Source organism: Pan paniscus, chromosome 4, assembly GCF_029289425.2.
Source record: "Pan paniscus chromosome 4, NHGRI_mPanPan1-v2.0_pri, whole genome shotgun sequence".
NCBI lineage: Eukaryota > Metazoa > Chordata > Mammalia > Primates > Hominidae > Pan > Pan paniscus.
Genome location: NC_073253.2, coordinates 99,168,382 through 99,193,686, shown reverse-complemented (window position 1 = coordinate 99,193,686; position 25,305 = coordinate 99,168,382). Strand labels below are relative to the sequence as shown.

General features: G+C 36.5%; 2 long non-coding RNA genes across 2 annotated transcripts in view; one reads left to right on the top strand and one right to left on the bottom strand.

Moving 5' to 3' along the window:
• Positions 1-25,305, bottom strand: part of LOC117980340 (uncharacterized) — a 389,144-nt gene that overhangs the window by 42,399 nt on the left and 321,440 nt on the right. The window lies entirely within an intron of this gene.
• On the top strand, positions 12,926-24,115 carry LOC117980339 (uncharacterized). The gene is made up of 3 exons (XR_004671610.4): positions 12,926-13,156; positions 18,023-18,149; positions 22,519-24,115. It is a non-coding gene; the product is annotated as an uncharacterized LOC117980339 (long non-coding RNA).

Sequence of the window (25,305 nt, the reverse complement as noted above, 5' to 3'; positions counted from 1 at the left end):
CATCATGAAATGTTTGCCAGGGCCAATGTCCTGAATAGTATTTCCTAGATTTTCTTCTAGGGTTTTTATACTTTTAGGTTTTAAGTGTTTAATCCATTGATATGGTTTGGTTCTGTGTCCCCACCCAAATATCATTTTGAATTGTACTCCCATAATTCCCATGTGTTGCGGGAGGGACCCAGTGGGAAATAATTTGAATCATGGGAGCAGTTTCCCCACTACTCTCCTTGTGGTAGTGAATAAGTCTCACGAGATCTGATGGTTTTATTAGGAGTTTCAGCTTTTGCATCTTCTTCATTTTCTCTTGTCACTGCCATGTAAGAAGTGCCTTTCACCTCCAGTCATGATTCTGAGGCCTCCCCAGCCATGTAGAACTGCGAGTTCAATTAAACCTGTTTTTCCTCCCAGTCTCAGGTATGTCTTTATCAGCAGCGTGAAAACAGACTAATACAGTAAATTGGTACCAGTAGAGTAGGACATTGCTGAAAAGATACCCCAAAATGTGGAAGTGACTTTGGAACTGAGTAACAGGCAGAGGTTAGAACAGTTTGGAGGGCTCAGAAGAAGACAAAAAATGTGGGAAAGTTTGGAACCTCCTGGAGATATGTTGAATGGCTTTTACAAAAATGCTGATAGTGATATGAACAATAAGGTCCACCCTGAGAACGTCTCAGATGGAGATGAAGAGCTTGTTGGGAACTGGAGCAAAGGTGACTCTTGCTATGTTTTAGCAAAGAGACTGGCAGCATTTTGCCCCTGCCCTCAAGATTTGTGTAACTTTGAACTTGAGAGAGATGATTTAGGGTATCTAGCAGAAAAAGAAATTTCTTTTTTTTTTTTTTTTGAGACAGAGTCTTGCTCTCTTACCAGGATGGAGTGCAGTGGCACAATCTCGACTCACTGCAACCTCCACCTCCTGGGTTCAAGCGATTCCCCTGCCTCAGCTTCCCAAGTAGCTGGGACTACAGGCACACGCCACCACACCCGGCTAATTTTTTGTATTTGTAGAGATGGGGTTTCACCATATTGGCCAGGATGGTCTCAATATCCTGACCTCATGATCCACTCACCTTGGTCTCCCAAAGTGCTGGGATTACAGGCGTGAGCCACCACGCCTGGCCCAAGAAATTTCTAAGCAGCAAAGCATTGAAGAGGTGACTTGGGTTCTGTTAAAAGCATTCCATTTTAAAAGGGAAACAGAGCATAAATGTTCAGAAAATTTGCAGCCCGATGCTGCAGTAGAAAGAAAAACCCATTTTTGAGGAGAAATTAAAGCTGGCTGCAGAAATTTGTATAAGTAACAAGAAGCCAAATGTTAATCCCCAAGACAATGTGAAAAATGTCTCCAGGGCATGTCAGAGATCTCCGTGGCAGCCCAACCCATCACAGACCCAGAAGCCTAGGAGGAAAAATGGTTTTGTGGGCTGGGCCCATGGTCCCCATGCTGTGTGCAGTCTAGGGACTTGGTACCTTGCATCCCAGCCATGTGGAACTGTAAGTCCAATTAAACCTCTGGTTTTCTTTTTTTTCCCCAGTCTCGGGTGTGTCTTTAGCAGCAGCATGAAAATGGACTCATACATCCATCTAAAGTTTATTTTTGTATATGGTGAAATGAAGGGGTCCATAAAACCAGATGGTTTTAGGTGTGTGGCTCTGTTAATGTATTATCTAACCTCTTTCATTGGTCTATGTGTCTATTTTTGTACCAGTACCATGTTATTTCAGTTCCTGTAGCCTTGTAGTACAGTTTGAAGTCCAGTTGTTTGATGCCTCTAGATTCCAGCTTTGTTCTTTTTGTTTAGAGTTGCTTTGGCTATTTGGGCCCTTTTTTTGTTCCATATGAATTTTAGAATAGTTGTTTATAAGTCTGTAAAAAATGTCATTGTTAGTTTGATAGGAATAACATTGAATATGTAAATTGCTTTCAGTAGTAGGGCCATTTTAACAATATTGATTATTCCTATCCATGAGCATGGAATGTTTTTACATTGGTTTGTCTCATCTCTGATTTCTTTCACCAGTGAATTGTATTTCTCTGAAGAGACATTTCACCTCGCTGGTTAGCTGTATTCCTAGGTATTTTTTTTTTTTTGCCTTTCATTCATCTCTTAGCAACTCAGCCCCATTATTATTCTTCTTTTTCACTTTGCCATTTGGGCTTATGGTGTTCCTCATTCTTACAATACTGCCTTTTGTTGGTGTTGTTGTTTTGCTCTTGCCTTCTGTGTGTGCATGCATATATATGTATTTAAACAATCCAATATCTAGTCTTCCTAGAGGTGTGAGTCAAAAGTTTCCCTAAACCATATGTCTCTTTTTACACCTCCAAGACCATATTCTCTGCATGATAAATTGAGTCATGGACCTAAACAAGGGGAAACAAAACAGGGCCTCAGTTATTAGAATAGACCAGATGATTATCAGAAACAGGGGAAAGTACCAAATTCCTGAAACTTGACTATGAGATCAGAAAATGATCTGCAACATTGCTGACCTTTGCAGAGAGATGGGACTATTACTTTCAAGCTTTGGCTTGTATAAGAAATACACTCTCGTGATAATGGCATTAATCCATTAATGAGGGCAGAGGCCTCATGGCTCAATCATCTCATTAGGCCACACCTCCCAACACTGTTGCATTGAGGACTGAGTTGGCAACATACTGTTTTTGGAGGAAGCAATCAAACCATAGCATGCACCAAATAGAATGCTCATTGAGCACTATAAAGGTATAAACAAAGAACATTGCTTCAGAAATACAATGGTTTAGCAGAGGAGGGAAACTAAATTGAGTCTGAAGGATAGGTGTGAGGGGTGGGTGATGATTCCCAAATCTAGGCCTTGAATACTGCCTTGCATTTTAACAGAGAAGCAGACAGCTTTCAAAACAGGAACAAAATCAAGTATGAGAGAATCGGATATGTCCAAGGAAAAACAAGAATTTCAGGTGATTTATCTTCTGATCTGTGGACATTTGGAGTGAGGAAAATGAGTGTAGTCACAGACTGCATCAGGAATTCAGAGGGTCTGGAGTATTATGTTAAGGAGTGTGCACTGAATTTAGATGACAAATAGAACAACATAGAATAAAAATGAGGTTTGTTTTGTTTATTGGTTTGTTGCAAAGAAAATAAAGCCCAGCAAGTTTAAATGATATACTAAATTCATCTAGCAAATTAGTAGCAGAAAAGTTAAAAATTTGCTAGTGAGTTTTATTATGATGATACCTGTATAAATCTATTTTCACTCTGCTAATAAAGACATACCCAAGACTGGGTAATTTATAAAGAAATAGAGGTTTAATGGACTCACAGTTCCACATGCCTAGGGAGGCCTTACAATCATGGCAGAAGATGAAGGAGGAGCAAAGGCATGTCTTACATGGTGGCAGGCAAGAGAGAAGTGCTGAGGAAAAGGTAGAAAAGCTCCTTATAAAACCATCAGATCTCACAGGATCTCACTCACTATCATGACAACTGCAGCATGGGAGTAACTGTCCCCATGATTCAATTATGTCCCACTGGATCCCTTCCAGGACACATGGGGATTATAGGAACTGCAATTTAAGATGAGAGTTGGGTGGGGACACAGCCAAGCCATATTAATCCACCCCTGGCCCCTCCCAAATCTCATGTCCTCACATTTCAAAACACAATAATGCTTTCCCAAAAGTCCCCCAAAGTCTTAACTCATTTCAGCATTAACTCAAAAGTTCAAGTGCAAGGTCTCACCTGAGACAAGGCAAGTCCCTTCCACGTATGAGCCTGTAAAATCAAAAGCAAGTTAGTTACTTCCCAAATACAATGGAGGTATAGGAATTGGGTAAATACACCCATTCTAAATGGGAGAAACTGGCCAAAACAAAGGGGCTACAGGCCCCATGCAAGTCCAAAATCCAATAGGACAGTCATTAAACCTTAAAGTTCCAAAATGATCTCCTTTGACTCCATGTCTCAAATCCTGGTCATGCTGATGCAAGAAGTGGGCGTCCCACAGCCTTGGTCAGCTCCGCCCCAATGGCTTTGTGGGCTAAAGCTCCCCTCCTGGCTGCTTTCATGGGCTGGCATTGAGTGTCTGAGGCTTTTCTAGGTGCATGGTGCAAGCTGTTGGCTGACCTACTATAATGGGGTCTGGAGGACAGTAGTCCTCTTCTCACAGCTCCATTAGATAATGCCCTAGTGGAGACTCTGTGTCGGGGCTCCAACTCCACATTTCCCTTCCACACTGCCCTAGCAGAGGTCCTCCATAAGGATGCCACCCCTGCAGCAAACTTCTGCCTGAACATCCAGACGTTTCCATACATCCCCTGAAATCTAGGCATAGGTTCCCAAGCCTCAATTCTTGGCTTCTGTGCACCTACAGGCTCAACACCATGTGGAAGCTGCCAAGGGTTGGGTCTTGCACCTTCTGAAGCCATGGCCCGAGCTATACACTGGCCTCTTTCAGTCATGGCTGGAGCTGCTGGGATGCAGGGAGCCAAGTCCCTAGGCTAAACACAGTAGGGGGGCCCTGAACCTGGCATAGGAAACCATTTTTTCCTCTTAGGCTTCCAGGTTTTGATGGGAGGGGCTGCCATGAAGCATTCTGACATGGCCTGTAGACATTTCCCCATTGTCTTGGTGATTAACATTCAGTTCCTTGTTACTTCTGCAAATTTCTGCAGCAGGCTTGAATTTATCCCCAGAAAATGGGTTTTTCTTTTCTTTCACATCATCAGGCTGCAAATTTTCCAAATTTTGTGCCCTTGTTCCTCTTGAATGCTTTGCCACTTAGAAATTTCTTCCCCCAGATACCCTAAATCATCTCTCTCAAGATCAAAGTTCCACAGATCTCTAGGGCAAGGACAAAATACCGCCAGTCCCTTTGCATAGCAAGAGTGAACATTGCTCCAGTTCCCAAAAAGTTACTCATCTCCATCTGAGACCACCTCAGCCTGGACTTTATTGTCTATATCACTATCAGCATTATGGTCAAAGCCATTCAACAAGTCTCTAGAAAGTTCCAAACTTCCCCACATCTTCCTGTTTTCTGAGTCACCCAAGTCTCTAGAAAGATCCAGACTTCCCACATTTTCCTTTCTTCTTCTGAGCCCTCCAAAGTGCTCCAACTTCTGCCTGTTACCCAGTTCCAAAGTCGTTTTCACATTTCTGGGTATCTTTACAGCAGCACCCAACTCTACCAGTACCAACTTACTGTATTACTCTGTTCTCACTGCTATTACTCTGCTAATACCTGAGACTGAGTACTTTATAAAGAAGTAGATGTTTAATGGGCTCACAGTTCCACATGGCTGGGGAGCCCTCACAATCATGGTGGAAGGCAAAGGAAGAGCAAAGACACGTCTTACATGGCAGCAGTCAAGAGACAAGTGCTGAGCAAAAGAGGGAAAAGCCCTTTATAAAACCACTAGATCTCATGAGAACTTACTTGCTGTCATGAGAACAGCAGCATGGGGATATCTATCCCCATGATTCAATTACAACCCACCAGGTCCCTCCTAGGACACATGGGGATTATGGGAACCACAATTCAAGATGAGAGTTGGGTGAGGACACAGTCAAACCATGTTAATACCTTAGATAAAAACTGAGAAATTATTATATATTTGGAAGAACAGGTGAAGATGGGAATGCAGATTCAATAAGAGAAAAATTAAGTAGCTTCTTCCCATGGAGAAAAGTTCTATAAATTTATAATTCATGTAAACTTAAGACATTTGCTAATAATGAATTAAATGTGTTAATAAGAAGAATTTTCTCAGAGTACTTAAGATGGCAAATCTTAGAGTTAGACTTTTTGAGTTTGATTCTTGGCTCCATCAATTATTGTGTGATTTTTAAGCATGCGGCTCAGTTTTATATGTCTGTTTCATCATCAGTAAAATTGAGCTAATAAAATCTACTCATGTTGCTGTGGTGAGGATCCACAGGACATAAGTTATGCAAGTACTTAGTAGTACCTGGCTTGATTAATGTTGGCTTTAATGTTGACTACATTTCTTGTTATTTTGTCTCTGGTTCTATTGTCACTTAGAATCCTGAGACTATCACCTTTCTTCTCCCTAGGTTCAGCCTTGCTCTTCCCAATTCAGTCTCTTAAACTATAGCCAGTGAATTTTCTAAAGCTCAGATTTGACCATGTCGCATTTGCCACAACCTCAAGACAAAGTCCATATTTCTTATGTGACCTGGTCTCTGATGATCTTTTCTGATCATTTGCTATCATTCTCTGCCTAACATTTTAAGATACAGTCGTCTTGAACTCCAGGCCATTTGATTTCTGGCCTCTAGGTTTCTACAGATGTAGTTCTTTGGTATTTTCTCTACCTGGCTAGTCCCTTCCCATCTTTTACCTCTTGATTTAATCATTGCTTTCACTGAGTTGCCTGATGTTTTAAGAGGGACCTAGCTGCCTTTCCTAGGGGGCCCCAGGGCACTCCTTTCTTATCTCCATCATAACCCTTAGCACACAAGATTGAAATTTCCTGCTTATAGATCTGGATCGTCTACTATATATTCCTTGGGGACAAGGACTACGTTTCATCCACTTCTAGCCTCTGCAGCTAGCACAGCAGCTAACAAAGCCTCTTTCTGGAAAGGGAATGACTATTGGCTAGAGAGGAACATGAGAATAATCTTGGCATTGGTAGAAATCTATATCTTGATCTGAATTGTGGTTACACAAAAGTATAAATGTGTAAAACTTCATCAAGCTGAACTTTTAAAATTGTTTCACATTCTTAACTTAGCTGAAAATATTTGAGTTCTCAACTTTCAAAATGAAAAAAAGTGCCAAAAAGCAAAAATCTCTATGCTACTAGAAGTCAGGATAGTGGTTACCATTGTGGTTAGCTTGTGACTTGAAGGGAGCAAAAGTGGGTATCTGGAAAGTTGGCAATTTTTTTTTTTTTTTTTTTTTACTTAAGTCCTAGTTACCTGAGTATTTTCAGTTCGCAAAAATCCATTGAGTTGTATACTTATGATATATGCACATTTATATAGGTGTATTACATTTGAAAACTTAAAAGACTGAAGTGAGTGAATAACATATAGATATAGATATATAGATATTATCTATATCTACATCTGTGGCATTGACCTCTTATTTATGATTAGAAAAATAAATTTATTTCTTCAAACTGTGCACCTAGTCCCACATTAGAATCAGCTAAAATAAAATTGAAAAACCTACTTTCTTTCTCTGCTATAGGATCCATTTGTATAGATGAATGTTCATAAGTACAGACTTCTATTATGTATACAAGATAATCATACCTGTATTAGTAACTTTTGCACAATAGTGCATTGCAAATCTTTTCTACAACATAACTCTTTTGGATGTTATTTTTAACACATGACTTTTAAGAACAATTATCTAGAATCACTTTTGTTGTAAAGCATTTTCTCAATTATCTTCTTTCATAGATATTCTTAGAATCACAAAAATCTTTACACATTTTTCTTGCCTCAGATGAACTATTGTTTAAAACAAGACTTAAAAAGAAAAGTAATTTAGGTGCTTCTACTAAAGATGTTCTTAAAACATCCCTAATGCTTTTTAAAAAACCAGTTTCACAGACTTTGCCCAATTTCCCTATGGAGCATTTACGCATGATTTGAGTTTTATTTGGTACACCTATTATAACAGCAGGAATTCTTAATATAGGTATTCATTTAATAGCCACATTGTGAACAGCATGAATAAAGGAATAACATGACCTCAAATCAAAATATTGGCACAATGCCCTGAGCACCCAAAGGCGAGGAAGGAGCCTTTGACTCCAGGTTCCATAAACGGTACTCAGCAAAATTTCAGTTGACTTATTGCAGTCAAGTCTATGTTGAAAAGCAAACTCATGGTATAAAAAGATATCAGACCACAAAGCAAAAACAAGGAGCTAGGTCTCAATACAAGCACTCTACTACACATCATGTGAATGAATAGCCAAAACTGTAGTGTTATTAAAATAAAATAATATTTATCACAAATTTTTTATATTATTACAGACTTCAAATGACAATATGGCAATTTATCTAAATTTTAAAAATGTTATTTTAAAAAATTCCCTCTATTAGATATGATTCATTTTCCAAATATATATTTTAACAACTTAGAGAGTACTAGGTTTGGAGAAAGATTTTGAGATAGCTTTCCTGTTTCCCAGAAGGTAAGATTTAGAAATACATCAGTCATGGATGTCAATTTATGATGGTTCAAATTGCCAAAGGTATTTGGTAAACTTGTATCACTGTCAGAGATGTAAAGGTTGCTCAGCAGCTCCAATACAAATCAGTTACAACAGTGTTACACAAATGTGAGAATATGTGGGTGTGTTTATTCATGACAGTTCAATCTTCTGATGTATCAGCATTCAGTTACATAAAACGTTAACAATAGCAATCACATTAACAACATCAGTATAAGATGCCAAATATGATAAATATTTATTCACTTTCAGTATTATTCAAATTTAACAGCTCAGAGCTGTTTTGCAGCTTTGTGATACTCCACCATTCTCAGTCCTGCCTCATTGCACAAGATGGCTGCTTGTGCCCTAGTCATCCTATCCACATCCCAGGAAAAAAAGAAAAGGGAATAAGAGAAGGGATATCTCAAAATCCCTTTGAGCATATTTCCTGAAAGTTACATGTAATACTTAGTTTTCATTGATCAAAATATTTTCATTTGTCCATAGTCATTGGTAGGAGGAATCCAGTCTTTGAGGGGGGCAGCAAGGTAGTCAGCTAAATTTGAGAGTTCTTATTATTTGGAAGAGGAGAAAAATTGACATTTAAAGTGGAGAGAATCTTTTTTTTTAACTTTAGAAAATATTAAAACAGATACCTTAGGCTCCTATAAACTAAAATTATAGATAATAACATAATTAACATATAAACAATCAGACTATTATTTACTATAATGCAAAAAAAGTTAAAAGTGTTAATTAAATTTTCACTTTTAAACTATTTTGTTGACATTCATAAATATAAGTGAAGAAATATTTGTATATATCAAAGAACATCCAAAACTTTTAAAAACTGTATAATTATATTCTATTAGTAGTAGGAAGAGAGGAGAGGGCTGTTTTTTTTTCTTCTTTTTTAAGTGAAAAGTTAACTTAGAAATAATTTCATCCCACTCCTAAATCAGAATTAATACTCACAGTTGGGAGTTATACTGTCATATTTGAGAGCCACTGATTTGAACATACTATTTCTGGAAATGATTTCTTTTTAGTAATTACTAACAGTTTATGAAAAGACCTGCAATTTTATTTTTCCAAGTGTTCAAGTAATCTTAACTCATCAAAATGCTAAAATCTTGTATATCAAAGGCATCTAAGACTTACTCATGTAAATGGCCTGCCTGTTCTCTGACAGCTGGAACCTCTTAGTACAGCTCTGCAGCCTCAGCCGCACCCCCAGCACTGGCACTGATCTACTTTCTAAGCAGGAATTCTTAGCTCATTGTCCAACTTTAACCTCCACCCTGACCTGGCAGCCAGGTTTTCCTAGCTGAGCATCTGTACTTTACCTAGTCCCAGGCTTTTCTCATACTAGGCTCTTCAGGAATCCTTCCACAGAATACTGCTGAGTCCCCATCAAGACTGAGAATTAATCTTCCATTAATAGGAACCCACTACCTTACCAAGTAGCCTTTTATGCTGTTTGTTTGAACATCCATTCATTTACTTAGTAAATCAACATTGAAAGGTGACTACAAGGTCAGACATGATGCCAGGCCCTGGTAACAAAGATCAAAGACACAATCACCTGCCCTCTTGTGGGACAGGTAGCCGTAATTGTTAAAATGATTTAAAGACTTAGATTCACTTCCCTAAGAATTTCCATTCACTGTTCTTCATTGTTCTTAAGTCTGAATTCTAGTCACATGGAATAAATTTCATTTAGACTTTCACAGATGAGTCCTCCAATCTGGAATATTTTGAATAAGATATTCAAGCTTGTAAAACCCTGTTACTTTAACCTTAAAAGAAGTTGTTTTTAGTTTATTCACTGTCTTTTGGGATAAGTCTCACTTTGAAAATATCCTTCTTCACATGCAGAATTGAGAAATTAATACAGTACAAGAAAACTTTCTAGTATGTTTTACCTCTACTTAACAAAGCTGAGTTATTTCATCTAGAGTAGCATGTCACAATTGTTGGTCCCTCCTCCGAAAAAAAAAAAAAATGCAAATATAGGACCTTTACAGTTTGCTTTTAAGCTAGTGATGATTTTAATTTCTGAAAGTTCTAGTCGCCTGAACTTCGGTGCCTTCCTTTAAGGTATCATCTGTGAAACAGTCTGCTATAGTGGGTGTTGAAATTGGATTCACATACTGTTCTTCACTTGCTATGAGAACTTGAGAAAATTAATATTCGAAACCTCAGTTATAAAATCATAAAAACAAGGGCCTTTACCCCTTAGAGTTTGTGAAGGTTACAGCCAATATATTTAAAACACATTGGCTGTCACAGTATAAGAATTTGATATATGTGAAAAACCAAAGTTAGTTGTCTTTTTAGTGATGAATGATTGATATATAGCTTAGGAATTATTCATCAAAATTAGAATTTAAGTTGGATAAAAATTATCCAATATAGTCCTGCTGTTTAATTCAATTCATTAACCACCCAATATGTGTTATGTTTTGCGTTAGGTGCTAGTGATTCAAAAATGAATTATGTATCCTAAAGTCAAGGAGCCCAAAGTCTAGTGAAGAACCTGACATGTATAGAAACAGTTACTCCACGATCACACAAATAATGCTTGACGGGGCAGTACTCCTGACCATCACATCCCATTGCATTGCAAAATACTGTGCTCCTCCCAGTGTTTCTCACAGCATTTAATGAGCATTCAACAAATATTGATTCATGAATGGATACAGGTTTCATACTCAAATATTTTAGGCAAAGAGTAATGTTGGCATTGTTCACATATGATATTTTTAGTTTTGAGCTTTGTGAATTAACTTCTTTTTATATTGGAGATTTACATGCATTTGGTATTTCTTATTTCTTGAAATTTAAATAATGGAGAAAAGGCACCATCAACACCTTCCAGAATAAATCTTTAGAAAGTTGATAAAATAAGGTTAAGTAAATATGTATTTATATAGTATTATAACAACTTTTTAAGGAAGTCGGGTTGGAAAAAATGGTTTGAAGGATATGTACCAAAATAGTTTAAAAAATAATTATCCTGGATAGTGAGATCATGAGAGATTTTGTTAATGTCCTTATACTTTAAAAATTTTTAAATACTTTTCATTGAATGTGTACATTAAAAGAGACTTATGATAAACTCTAGCAGCAGAAAAGAAACTGGTAAGGTCCCAGGAATATGGACGATGGAAGATTAAGACGCAACATGAGGAACCTGGGTGTGAGGGGGCCACAAGCTACAGAATAAGATTATCAGTAGAAGGTATTACAATGGTAATAAAGCATAGTTTTTCTACTTCGATAGTATCTAGATCTCTTCACATTTGGGGGCAGGTCATATCTCATTTTGTTATTGAGAAGGTCCATTGGCCAATGGGATAATTAAAGCATATTGACTGTAACCTATCTGCCCAGAATTTAGGTAAAAATATGGGAATGAATCTTGTTGCAACTTTAAAAAAATGAGTGGACTGTCCTCAAGCATAGTAATCTAAGTAATGTATCACAAAAAAATTAATTAATCTCTGAACCATGCACACACAGCTTTGATTTACCAACAAAGCAATGCATTTTCTAAACCCAAGATGTTTGTTTTTAAATACTGTGAGAGTCAGGATGGGACCAGGCTTGGTGGCTAACACCTACAATCTCAGCACTTTGGGAGGGTGAGGTGGGAGGATCTCTCTTGAGGCCAGGAATTTAAGACTAGCCTAGGCAACCTAGTGAGACCTTGTCTATACAGAAAAAAAAAAAAATTAAAATTAGCTAGGCATGGTAGTGTGCACCTGTAGTCCCAGCTACTCCAGTGGCTGAGATGGGAAGCTCACTTGAGCCAGGAGTTGGAAGCTACAGGGATCTATGATCATTTCACTGCACTCCAGCCTGAGTGGCAGAGCAAGATACTGTCTCAAAACAGCAACAACAACAGAAACATAAAAAATATAAATACAATCAGAGTCAGGATAAATACTTATAGAATTAATGAACAAATTAATCTTTTTATTGTTGCTGTTACCTTAAATCCTTTTTTTTTTTTTCTTTTTTTTTTTTTTTTGAGACGGAGTCTCGGCTCTGTACCCCCGGCTGGGGTGCAGTGGCAAGATCTCGGCTCATTACAAGCTCTGCCTCCCAGGTCCACGCCATTCTCCTGCCTCAACCTCCAGAGTAGCTGGGACTACAGGCGCCTGCTACAACGCCCAGCTAATTTTTTGTATTTTTAGTGGAGACGGGGTTTCACTGTGTTAGCCAGGATGGTCTCGATCTCCTGACCTCATGATCCGCCCGCCTCGGCCTCCCAAAGTGCTGGGATTACAGGTGTGAGCCACCGCGCCCAGCCCTTAAATCCTTTTATCTGAAATAATTTAAAGGTGACAGGTATATAAATTGGCAGAACTACATAATTTTAATTAAAAGTATTATTTGATTTCCCTTGATGAGGCAGAATGTCTTCCTCTAAATTCCCAAAATATCAAATTAATATCTTAATTGTCTAACTTCCGCATTCTCTTTTGTAGTATAGGTGTTTACTTACGCATTTTATTATAATTTCCCTACTGCTAGTTCTGTGAGTTTGTGATCTGTGCCTTATTCATCTGTATATTCCCTAAGAGCAGAGTTAAATTATTTTTTAGAACTGGTTTTATAAAAATACAGTAAGTAAAAGCATTCCCTCAAAGTTCTAAGAATATTTTGTGGACTCAATCGACATTTATTAGAGTACTATAAAATATTTTTCATTTTATGAAACTAGGATTGTGGAAACCTGCATTCCAAAGCTCCACCTCACGAGTGGTCTGTGATCAACAAATATCAACCTTTTATCTATTCTCAGTATTTTCTTTGAATACAATGCTTTCTTTGAATACAATGCTTTCTTTCTTCCGTGCAATTGAATTCTGTCATCATCCCTCTGCACATTCCAGATGGGTGGAGCTAGGGAAAGCCTTCATGGAAAGGGTTTCATCTTTCTGAACATTCACCACACTGGTAAGTTCTATAGCAAAGACTTTCTTGGATTTTGTTGAGTTGTAGTTTTCTTTTTAATAATGATATAGTTAATCCATTAAAATAATAATGTTACACCAAATCTGATTTCATATTTCTTTTCCTAAAGTAGAAAATTCTCAAGTTGTTTAGTAAAGTGCTAAATGCTTTATATTGACAGACTACCGCTGTTCAGCAATCTATATTTGCAGCCTGCCAAACGAAAGCAATAGTTGGATCCTCTTTGTTGTTCACGGTACTTTCAATTACAAATGATGTTGATTTTAATCGTCTTTGCTCTATTCACTCACAAAGCTGGATGCTGTACAAGTCAGCTCTCAGATTTTGTATAAAATACTTTTTATTGGGCTTAGCACTTGCACAGCACTTTACACCTTCAAAATACTTTGTAAACATTAACTAGTCAATTCTTACAAAAAAAAAAGTAAGAAGAAAACAAATCCTGATGGTAGGTGTAAATCAGGTCTAGAGAAAAGAGTTTTTCTATAGCTTAAATTTGAAGGCAAGGTATTTATTCGGCTGTTTATTTTTAAACCAATAGAGTATATTTCAGGAAATGATGATCAGTTCTTCACTTTCCATTATAACAAAGCACATAATTTCAATTTTATTAATCATACAAAATATAGAAGTATTAATATTATTAATGACCAGTAGAACGTATGCCATATGACAAAGCTCCTAAATATATTGAATGCAGCTTTGGACCCTACACAAAGAAAAAGTTTTGTGACAGTTAATAAAACTCAACTTGTCTCAGAGGATTGACATGTATGGGTCACTGCTTCTTTCTGTCCTGTAAGTAGCAACAGCTTCACTGGTACAGATACAGGTAAGACTAGCTTGGTCCAAACCTAAATGAGTCCCCAAGTTCACATTAAATATATAAAAATATATAGCACAGCAGGGTCAAACTAATGTATTATTTAAAGAGGGCACTATAAATTTTGTGTCTGCTTTTCTAAGTAAAATATATCTTCTGGCTTCATTGGTTCTGCTCTTCCTCCATTCACTTTTATAAAAATTCCCTCATTTTAACCAATGCTTTCAAAAGGAAAAGTTTGTATATTCCTCTTGGAAAATAACATGCTTACTCTGATCATAAAAGAAACTCCATGATAAGCCTAAAATGTTATTAATAGTAAATGTTGTATTGAGTATTGATTGGGGATTTTTCAATCATGTCATAATGAAAAGGAAAAAAATTGTAATTTTGCCATTTAAAAATTTGGAAATTGAAAACAGAAAGACAAAGGTCATATCAAGAAAAAACTTCAAGGCTGAGGTTATGGAGGGAAACAGTTTCAATTTGATAGCTGATTGTGCTGTGGCCATAACTCAGAAAGCTGTCTGTGATATATATTAAGGAAAGCCTGCACTATATTTTCAACAATTAAACAACTAGAATGCCATAAAATATACTCTTAAAAAATTTAGACAAATTAAATTTAGCAGAGTTTGAGCAAATAATGATTCACAGATCAAGAAGCACTCAGAACCAGAAGAGGTTCACAGAGCTCGACCCAGCAATGTGGGCAGGCAATATTTATAGACAGAAAAAGAAACTGACATACAGAAATAGATTGGTTATGGCTAGGTGTGTCCCTTATATGAGCCTGGTCTGAATAGTTGGCGGCCTCTGATTAGCTGAAGTGTGGCTGCTGTGATTGGCTGTGACTCAGCTATTTGTTATAAGAATATACTCTTAATTTAGGTTGCAGTTTGTTTACATCCTTAAGTTAGGTTGCAGTTTGCTTATATACTAAGTTAGGTCATAGTTTGCTATCCACAGAGACAGCTTTAGGCCAAATTTAATTTTATTTCACATTAGTCACAATTAAAAGCTATCTGCCTAAAGGTTTTTTAATTAGGAAACACTGCAAGTTTACTGATGTATTGAAAATAATGTTTTTACATTCCTTAAGAAATCTTTATAAAGGGAGGACAAGTTAGAGACTGAAACTTGAGATAAGTTACTGAAATTGCAAAATAAAAGCTATGGATAAACCAAAGTGATCTCACAATCTTCAGACTCCTTTCTTCTGTGTAAGCATCACAAGATTTACTTATGATAAATTAATGGTAATATTATGCACATCCATCAGAGTTTGTGACATATTTAGGACAATTTTTTTTTTTTTTTTTTTTTTTGACAGAGTCTCGCTCTGTCTCCCAGGCTGGAGTGCTTGGAGCGCTGCAAGCTCTGCTCACTGCGCTCTGGCACCGCCTCCCGGGTTGTCGCCATTCTCCCGCCTCAGCCTCCCGAGTAGCTGGGACTACAGGCGCCCGCCCCCGCGCTCGGCTAATTTTGTTTTTGTATTTTTAGTAGAGACGGGGTTTCACCGTGTTAGCTAGGATGGTCTGGATCTCCTGACCTCGTGATCCACTCGCCGCGGCCTCCCAAAGTGCTGGGATTACAGGCGTGAGCCACCGCGCACGGCGGACATATTTAGGACAATCTTAAAAAATGCAAAAAAACCAAAAAACAAAGCAAAAAAAACCCATATACTAATGCAGTAGGATTTTTACATTGGATTTTTTATCTTGTTAATATCATCAGTATTATTACCTTATCATGTTTGGGTATCACTGCAAAAACATTATTTGATTTTTAAGGTAGGGTATTTGTTTTTGCACACATAAAGAAGACTAATGTTCCAAATAGAAAAAAGAAGCTGTAATAAACTTTAATATTAAAGTTTAGGAGAGCAATATTAACATTCTGGAAACTAATCTGTTTCTATGAATTCATTATATGACATCTAAAAGTAAATTTTAGAAATCCCTTTAGACAATATTTTATGTACACATTTTAATTCCTAAATCACTATTTTAAACTTTCCCTTCAGAAATGTATCTCTTCTCAGATGCCAACTCTTTACCATGTACTCAAGAAAGAGGTTAAATAGATCGGATAATAAATCTGGAATTAAGCTGAAAACAAGCGATCACTTAGGATGTGATTTCTGCAGCCCCAAGAAAGACCTCTGACTAAAAATAAATAAATAAAAATACCCTTTCCCTGGTCTCAAATGCCTCAATTTCTACAACTTCGGATTTCTAGGTTGACTATTTTGTTAAGCTGTGAAATTCTGGAGCCACCAAACAATGTTATTTACTTGACAGATTCTGCCTAGTAATTGTCTAAGATACAGATGAAAATTGATCACTAATGAAGACCGTTAACTCAAAACCTGGCCATATCTCGTATATGGCACAAGGTATGGCACAGTTTCTATTTTATAGCTTCCACATATACCTTGATAGGAGATTGTCATTGACATAATAAAATGTGAAACAGCAGGAAAATATTATAAGCCAAAGAGGTAGCCTATTTTAACAACCCGCTGTCAGGAAAATTTTCCGCACATCAGACCTAAATCTCTCCATCAACAGCTAAGTACATTTAAGGGCATTCTCAGTTGTGCTTTTGGCTGATTTCCTCTTTTTCTTATGGTTAGGACTTTATATTTTCAAAGAGCTTTTCAACCACATTTACTAGTGTTTCTTCACAAATATGCCTGCAGTTTAATACCTTTTTCCACTATTTTACAAATCCTGACGTTGGAGCACAGAGATATTAAGAAGTATGTTCAAGGTTACACAGCAAGTTAAAAGCCCAGCAGGGAATAGGTTACACAGCACCTGAGTTTTCAGACTGCTGTTTAGCCAACTGGGCCACTCTCACAGGATGCTCATGACACAATGAATGAAGAAAGAGAGAAAAAAAAAACTTGAACTAGAAAATGAAATTATGAAAACAGAAAATGTATTATTATTAAAATCATAATTTCTTTTTCCACAGATATAAATAAACCATGATGCAATGCTTATCATGCAGCCTCTGGGTAGACTTGCAGACTGATTAATCTACCCTTGTCTGTCTTCATACTCTTTTACCCATTTTTATCAGGGCATAAAAGAAGTTAGGAAGTAGGTCCTATATCTGATGGCCAAAATGAGGCATGTTCTATTGCCTCATTTTTGGGTCTCATAAATATGGAATTTTTTCAGGGGTATGTCTGAGCTCTTCTGCTCAACCTCCTCCCAGCTCTGTATTTCCCAGTCTTCATGATGGGTATCAAGAAAAGGGAAAATAAGAAAGACTTGGCATTTGAGTTTTGAAGGTTAGAGCTACATATTTGATGATCAAGACCTCTCAAACTGCACCTGGATACTAATTCTGAATGGAAACTTACAATTGTAAGGTAAGAAATATGACAAAGTGGTGAAACAGCAGAAACCTCAATAACTCCCACATAAAGATGTTTCTATACTTAAATCTAATCGGAGAGGCCTCATAATTCCTAAGATTCCTCAGTCAAGAGGCATTCTTGAATGCCCTTAATGTGTCAAGATCTGAGGTAGGTGGTAGGGAACAGCCACAAAAAAAGTTCTATTCAAGAGCAATAACCTAATTCTGTTTGAAGTGTCAGAAGAGTCTTCACAGAAGAAATGATATTTGAAGCTGAGACTTGAAGGACACATAAGAGTTAGCCAGATTGAAGAGGATAGGGAGAAGAGTTTTCAGGCTTTGGGGATCAGTACATGCAAAGGAACAAAGGCTAAAAGGGGCATAGGACCCTGAAGTTATCATAAAAGGCCAATAAAGCTACAGGAAGAGACAAAAAGATGACAAGTGAACTTTGAGGGGTAAGCAGGGAACAGGACATGACAGTCCTATAGGTAATGATGAGTATTTTTTTTTTCACTTTATTCTTATGCCACAGAAAGCCCTAATACATTTTAAGAGGGAAATAATACGATTATATTTAAAATTTTTAAAAAATCACTCAGGTTTCTGCATGTATTACCTGTTTTTCATGTTCTTTTCATTTCCATTTGCAGGTGGACAAATCCTTTTTGTGTGAGGAAGATGTGGCTGTTGGGAGAGTCAAGTAATTGAATGACGTGAATTTCCTGGAGTTTCCATAAGTTCCTGTAAATTTAGCCTCCAACTGAAATAAACCAACTGGTACTCTTGTGAAATTCAAAATTGTGCTATCATCAGCTAAGCTGAATGAAAAGAAATTACACATGAAAGTCATAGGCAGCCCTTTTTTAAATTGTATCTTTTATAGAAACATCATTATATGGAACAATTGGAAGAAGCAAATTTATTTAAATGTGCATTTTTAAGGCATTTCAACAAAAGCATAACTAGCAGAAGTACAAAAAATTCTGAATCAGTTAAAAGACTATCCTCAGAATATGCGATTAAAATCCACATACAAGCCATGAAATAAAATTCAGAAGTATGAACTACAGCATAACATACAACTGATATTCCAACCCATTAAAATAATATCTAAGACTAATAAAATACTACTTTAAACAACTTATCAAAGTCATCCATTCTTTTGTAGCATGCCTTTATAGTTGCATCATAGTCATCAAATATAAGTAACATTAAACATTTAATTACAAGTAACTCGTAACTCTTTCAGCCCAGTGCATATGCCCAGCTTTTTATTTAAATTTGTATTTAGTTTCACTTAACCTTTTAACCTTTTGAATTAATAGCAAATATGTCAAGGCATTAATAACTTTTTTTTTTTTGAGATGGAGTCTTGCTCTGTCACCCAGGCTGGAGTGCAGTGGCACAATCTTGGTTCACTGCAACCTCCACCTCTGGGTTCAAGTGATTCTCTTGTCTCAGCCTCCCAAGTAGCTGGGACTACAGGCGTGTGTCACCATGCCTGGCTAATTTTTGTATTTTTAGTAGAGATGGGGTTTCACCATATTGGCCAGACTGGTCTCCACCTCCCAAAGTGCTGGGATTACAGGTGTGAGCCACCACACCCAGCCCTTAATAACATTTTATGTACATTGTATTTTAACATTTACCAGGCCTAAATAAAATGTCCCTGCTTTGGAAGATATATATTTTTTAAGCATAAAATGATGAATTAGCAATTCCCTATAATAAAGTGATTCATGTTTATTACTTAAAATTTTTCATAGCAATAGAAATTCAAGCAAAACTATCACAATAATCTATTTTAAAAGTCACTTAACAACAATATAAGGATCAGAATTGACTTTTGATGCCTAGCTCCTTGTATTGATTTCCTAAATTATTCTGAACAAGAACAGCCATTAATCAGAAAAGTCTGAAGAACATTAAGATCTAGTTTTTCAGACTACTAGAATATTCTAAAATTCCGAAAAAGAAAGAACAAAGATTCTAATTTCAGAGGCTTTTAAAATGCCTAATTTCAGTAGGTCTCAATTGTAAAGATTCCATTTTAACAGCATGGGTAAAATAAAATACGTTTTGCTAGCACCTACTGATGCAGATGTGCAACTGAAGTAAAAGAATATACTTTGAAAAGTGTAAAATGGCATGTAAATAAAAAGTATTATAAATCACATTTCATAAACTCAGTTGATCAAGAAATGTAATTATAGTTTTCTATAAAATAATTTTATTTGGAGTCCAGATTCCTCCCTGTGGTAGAACTTAATCTAGGCAATTCACCACCGTCTCCCCATTCTTCTATTTCCTACTTCTGGGATGTGTTCACAGATCAAAAGAATGAGCGCGCAGTGTAAAGGTGTACTTTGCCGGGATCGTTAGGTATGCCCTGAGCATCAACTGAGATGCCTCTGGTCACATAGTGCCTTCAATCTTAGTTCATGCACATTATTCTAAATCATCTGTCTTTCCAAACCATCAAGTCAAGCCCAGCTTTTCCTAATATATTAGTATCCTTCTGTGGTCCATAGGACTATTCTTTGACAAGCACCACTAAAGTCTGTGGAGCCAAGTTTCTGTCTATTCCTCTGCCACTTGTGTGCATCTTCCACCCCTCCCAGGCTATCACAGGTGCCCAGAAACTCTGCCAAGTTTTTCTAAGACCTTTTCTACTCGGGGCTTGTTTCCTGATGCCATGTTGCTACCTCCCTGAGCATTACCCTGAAATGAGGAAAAAGTAAAGTCCTGGGACCACTTGTACATGCACCCTACTTAGAATTTCTGTCTCCATTCCTCCGGCTCAGGCTGGGAGATGTAGTGTGAGGCCCTTCTTCTCAGATACCCACCACTGTCTAAACTCTACTATATTTGTCTTGATACCCTCTTACCATGTTGTTATGGAATCTCCTTTAGCCTCAGGGAAAGAAAACCTTGTTCTTATAATAGGTAAGAACTTTAATCTGCCAAATCTATATTATCAAAAAATCCTCTACTTATTAACCTCATTCAACTCAGCAATTCAGGCATAATTGCAATCATTTTAGGCTTCTTTACCCAGGATTGCATTAGATTTCAAGAGGCTGTGCCAGGGCGGGGAGGACAACCATCTCAACAGAGACTTCAGCTACATTTAACTCCAGTAGGTCCACAAACATCAGTCCATGTAGGTACAATTAAACCAGCCATTTTCCAACTGCAGGGCTTCTTCAGACACTCCTGTCCATTCGTTTACTTATATGACTTGGCCAGAGACACAGGGGCTCATTCTGTTATTTAGGGCCCATACTGAAGCATGAAACTTCTGCACTCCATCTGTTTATCCCTGACCAAACATGTCTTACAGCCTTCTCTGGGTCCTGACATTGTCTGTGCTTTATGCAGAAAGGGAAGGACGAGTCATCTGTGTCCCCAAATTGCCCCAAAACATTATTGCTTCACCCAGGCCCATTCCTGGCAAGCAATGGCTCCCAACACCTTTTCTTTGGAATCCATCCTATCTACTTATGTATTATTTTGTGGCACAACTATTCTTCTTCTTGGAGTATAGGAGGTAAAAAGGAGCCATAACACTTGGCTATCAATTTGAATTGGCTACTTGAATGTGAAAATTCAGAATTAATGTGCTTTGTTTTCTCTGCTTTCTGTGGTCTTATCCCTTTTCTGAAACAAGGAAGGTGAATGCTGAGCTTCTGAATGAAGAAAGTTTCCGTAGGAGAAGGAAACTGTTAAAAATAAGTTATAGATAACAATTCAAAATATCATGCTATTGCATCATTATTCTCCTCTTTACTCTATGTGGGTTTTAGTTACTCCACTCAGAAACATAAAATTTATTTTGTATTCAAATTGATTAGTCCTTTTATTTTCTTTATGATTTTTACCTTTGGAATTTTTCATGGGATCAGTAACCTGGTTTACAGAAAACAGTATTAAATAGGTTGAGGAAAGCTAGGCTACATTAAGTAAACTGTCTTCCTTTTAGTTCTTTAATATTAAGGAATAAAAATGCATGGCACACACAATAAAGACCACACTAAGTAGATGATAAATATGAAGATTTGTATAAATTATAAGGTTTTATATAAATATTATATTATTATAATCTGAGCTCCTAGAAAATGTATATCCTCAGTGATCTAAATGGTATTATCATTGTCAGTAGAAAAGGGAGAGGAAACATTTACCAGTTTGGATAAAATGAAAAAAAATATATATATATATCTATAGAAAACTGCATCTTTTTGTTCCAAACACAAACCAGCCACAAACACATCAAAAGTGTTCTGATTCCCTACCTGTGCAATAGAATATATAAGAAAATGTAATGTTCCCAGTAATTCAGCATATAACAAAAGCTATATGTTATTTATCTTTAGCTACCGTTGTTCTTTCAACTTGGTCATAAAATATATAGATCTAGCCATTAGTATATTGTGATTTCTCTGTATTGACATTGTTATCTTGTACGCAAAATATTCTCATATTGAATGTTATTCCAATGGTATGTTTTTAACATTTGAAAAAGTACAGGACAATGACAGGAGAGCTGGAGTCAAAAATCCCTAAGCAAACAAGGATGTTCACCTACATCTCCAACACTGAATTGAAATTGCAGGCTTGACTAATCATTTGCTATTCCAGTCTTGAGTCTTCCTAATTATAATGATAAAGATAAAGTAAAAAGCACCTGAAGCAGACATAGCAGGACTTTAATTCCAAGACTGCCCTGTTTTTTTTTTAATAGCTTTATAAGTTCAATGTGCACTTAGCTTTCCATAAGAATCACTTATCTACTAGTTAATTTCCAATCCTCAAGAAATGCAGAGAAATTGGGATGGCCTTAGCATAAATTCTCCTCTTTCACAAGACATAACTAGAAAAAACCCATAGGACAATTGTGGTTTTTGAAATAAAAGTAGTCAAATTACACTGATATATAAAGAAATGGCAATTTATGTTTGATGAGGTATACGTCTTTATAGAATGGATTGAAAACGATCAATATTAATGTGATCTAGATTACATGAAACTCCAAATTTATTGTGTAATTACATACTTAAATATCATACCAACACTTTGTTTTGTTCATTTTTAAGGTTATCGTATTTTTATAGAAAAAAAAACTTAAATTTCCTCTTTCTTCCAGAATGTAAGACATCAGACCCTAAAGAACCAAAATTGTTATTTCTGTGGAAGACCAGCCAACCTATTCTCACAGCTGAAACAAGGGATCTGGCCTGCAAACAGAGTGTTAAGGCATTCTCCAAGTTTCAAAACAAGAGTACACCATTTTGAAGGCCTATAAATAGAAAGAATTTTTCAAATATTAATTCAGTAATGACCTCTGTCTTTGGAAAAGATAATTGCAATGTGTTACTGCGAACCAATTTAAACCTGTATTTCTCATTGCATTTAATATTTAATTTTGTTTTTCATCATTATATATCAACAGTTCTTTCTGGAGCAAAGCAATCCTATTTGACTTTTTTTTTTTAACCTTATAGTGCACACACACGTAGGTGTAGGGTTATTTAAACAAGGAAACATTTACATCAAAATGTGCAAAGAGTTATCCTGGAATAGAAATGCTGAAAATATATTTTCAAGAAGTTTTAAAATTCTAGGCTGGCCTCAATGTATTCAGTAGCATGTCAGAAACAGAAAAAAAATTTAATCTCTCCATTTGCTTATTCCTATTAACATATATAGAAAAAAAAGTTGCTCTAAACCTAATGCCTATGCGATGTGTTTGTTTCCTGATGCTGACGATAAATCATAACTGGGCACTTGGTTATATTTTTTAATGTTCTACATTTCTAGCACTGCTACTGTGTTCACAATGAGCTTTATATCTGACAGTAATTTTATTTTCAGGTTCAGTCATATGATGCCTTTCTATAGGAATAGGTTCTATCACAGGAACAAATTATTCAAATCTAGTTTAACGGACTCAGCAATTCTCCTCAGTTTTATCCTGGGCATTTTGTATTCCTTTGCCTAAACCTAGTGGCTATGTAACAATTCAATTACCAAAGTCCTTCATCCAGAAAGTGCTGTTGATTTCCAGTAATTCTTATTCTGTTTGATTTCTTTTTTTTTCCTCCTAGTTTAACACATGCCAGTTGGTGTCCACTGAGTTAAAAATCTTGAAATAAGCCTGGCACTGTGTCAGTACATAGGTTAAAAAGTGAAACAAAAAATTTTAATAAAATATACACTAGAAATGGAAAATAAGATTAGCAGTGGCATTTCTTGTCATAAGGGCATTTTCTGTCTATGCACACAAAATAAAACCAGCTCAGTGTAGCTGAAGAAGAGAGGAAAGAGAGAGATGGTATAAATCGAAAGATGAAAAGGCAGAGACTGAGTGTACAGAAGCGTGTTGAGAGCATGCAGTCAGCTGGCAAGAAAAGGCAACTCGAAGAGCCTCAGAAGGTAAAACCTCAGTTGGCAGATAAAGTGGGTAAGAAGCAAGTTTTGAAATAAAATAGCAATAGCATAAGCAACTTGAAGGAAGATGAAAAGAGCAAGGTGATAAAAGTATGCAAGAGTCTTTGGAGATTATTAGTAATTTTAGGGAATTACAATGATGAAAAGTTATAAGGGAAAAAGACTTTACATATTCTTTAATAAAAGAAAATTACCTGTGAAAATCTGTCTGCATAGACACTAGTATTAGATTCTTGTTCTTCAAGAAAAAGGCATGTCTGCTGGTCAGATTGAGGTTCATCTATCTTCTATTTCTCTAAATAATGTTTTTCTGATAAAATATGCAAATACACACATACACATATATATTTTGTGTGTATATTATGTGTATATGTGTGTGTGTATACATACTTATACATAAACACTCTGGAACTAAAATTTCAAAGAAAGTCAAAGAAAATAGACAGTAGTGGAACTCCGCAAAACTTACCAGTAACCTGAAATAGTGTAACAAATTTAAAATTAATTCCCATAAATCTTCTACATACATTAATTACATCTACAAATAATAAATTCATTAAAGATCAGCAATTATCTGATTAAATTATTCCATACAATAGGTACATTTAGATAAATCAGATATATATTTGGAGAGGAGACCTGAGAAAACTTCCCTTTGTCAATGTTGATTAAATTCATCAAATAATGAGTTTCTACTTAAAATGTGACAAGTGCCCACAGACCCTCTTAATGATTCCCTTTAGGTATCTGCATACCAAGTAATAGAAATACATATAGGTAACATTTTTGGACATGTCTATCCTATTTTGTACTTTTGTATTCCGTAAAGAATCTTAATAATAGCCTTCTTTAGAAAGAGCACTGTGGATTTCAATACATCATCATAGAAGGTTAATAAAAATAGCTAAAAATTATTTGGCCCTTACTATGAAGCAGATGCCTTTACAGCAGTTGAAAAACATCGGACTGGGAAGTTACCTCACTCTTCTGCCTCCTTTATGTGTAGATTTCAGGTAGATTATATAAAGTATTTCTACATACCGGCCAGGCATGGTGGCTTACACCTGTAATCCCAAAACTTTGGGAGGCCGAGGCAGGTGGATCACGAGGTCAGGAGTTCGAGACCACCCTGGCCAACATGGTGAACTCCCCCTTCTCTACTAAAAATACAAAAATTAGCTGGATGTGGTGGCACCTGCCTGTAGTCCCAGCTACTCAGGAGGCTGAGGCAGGAGAATTGCTTGAACCCAGGAGGTGGAGGTTGCAGTGAGTCAAGATCACGCCACTGCACTCCAGCCTGGGGGACAGAGCAAGACTCTGTCTCAAAAAAAGAGTCTTTCTACATACCAATATGAAAAAAAAATCTTATAGAAAAATCGTCAAAATAGGGATAGGTACTTCTAAGAGAAAATAAATAATTGAAAAGCTAATCAGCACAACCAGTAATCAAGAAAATAAAAAATAAAATAAGATGTAATTATTA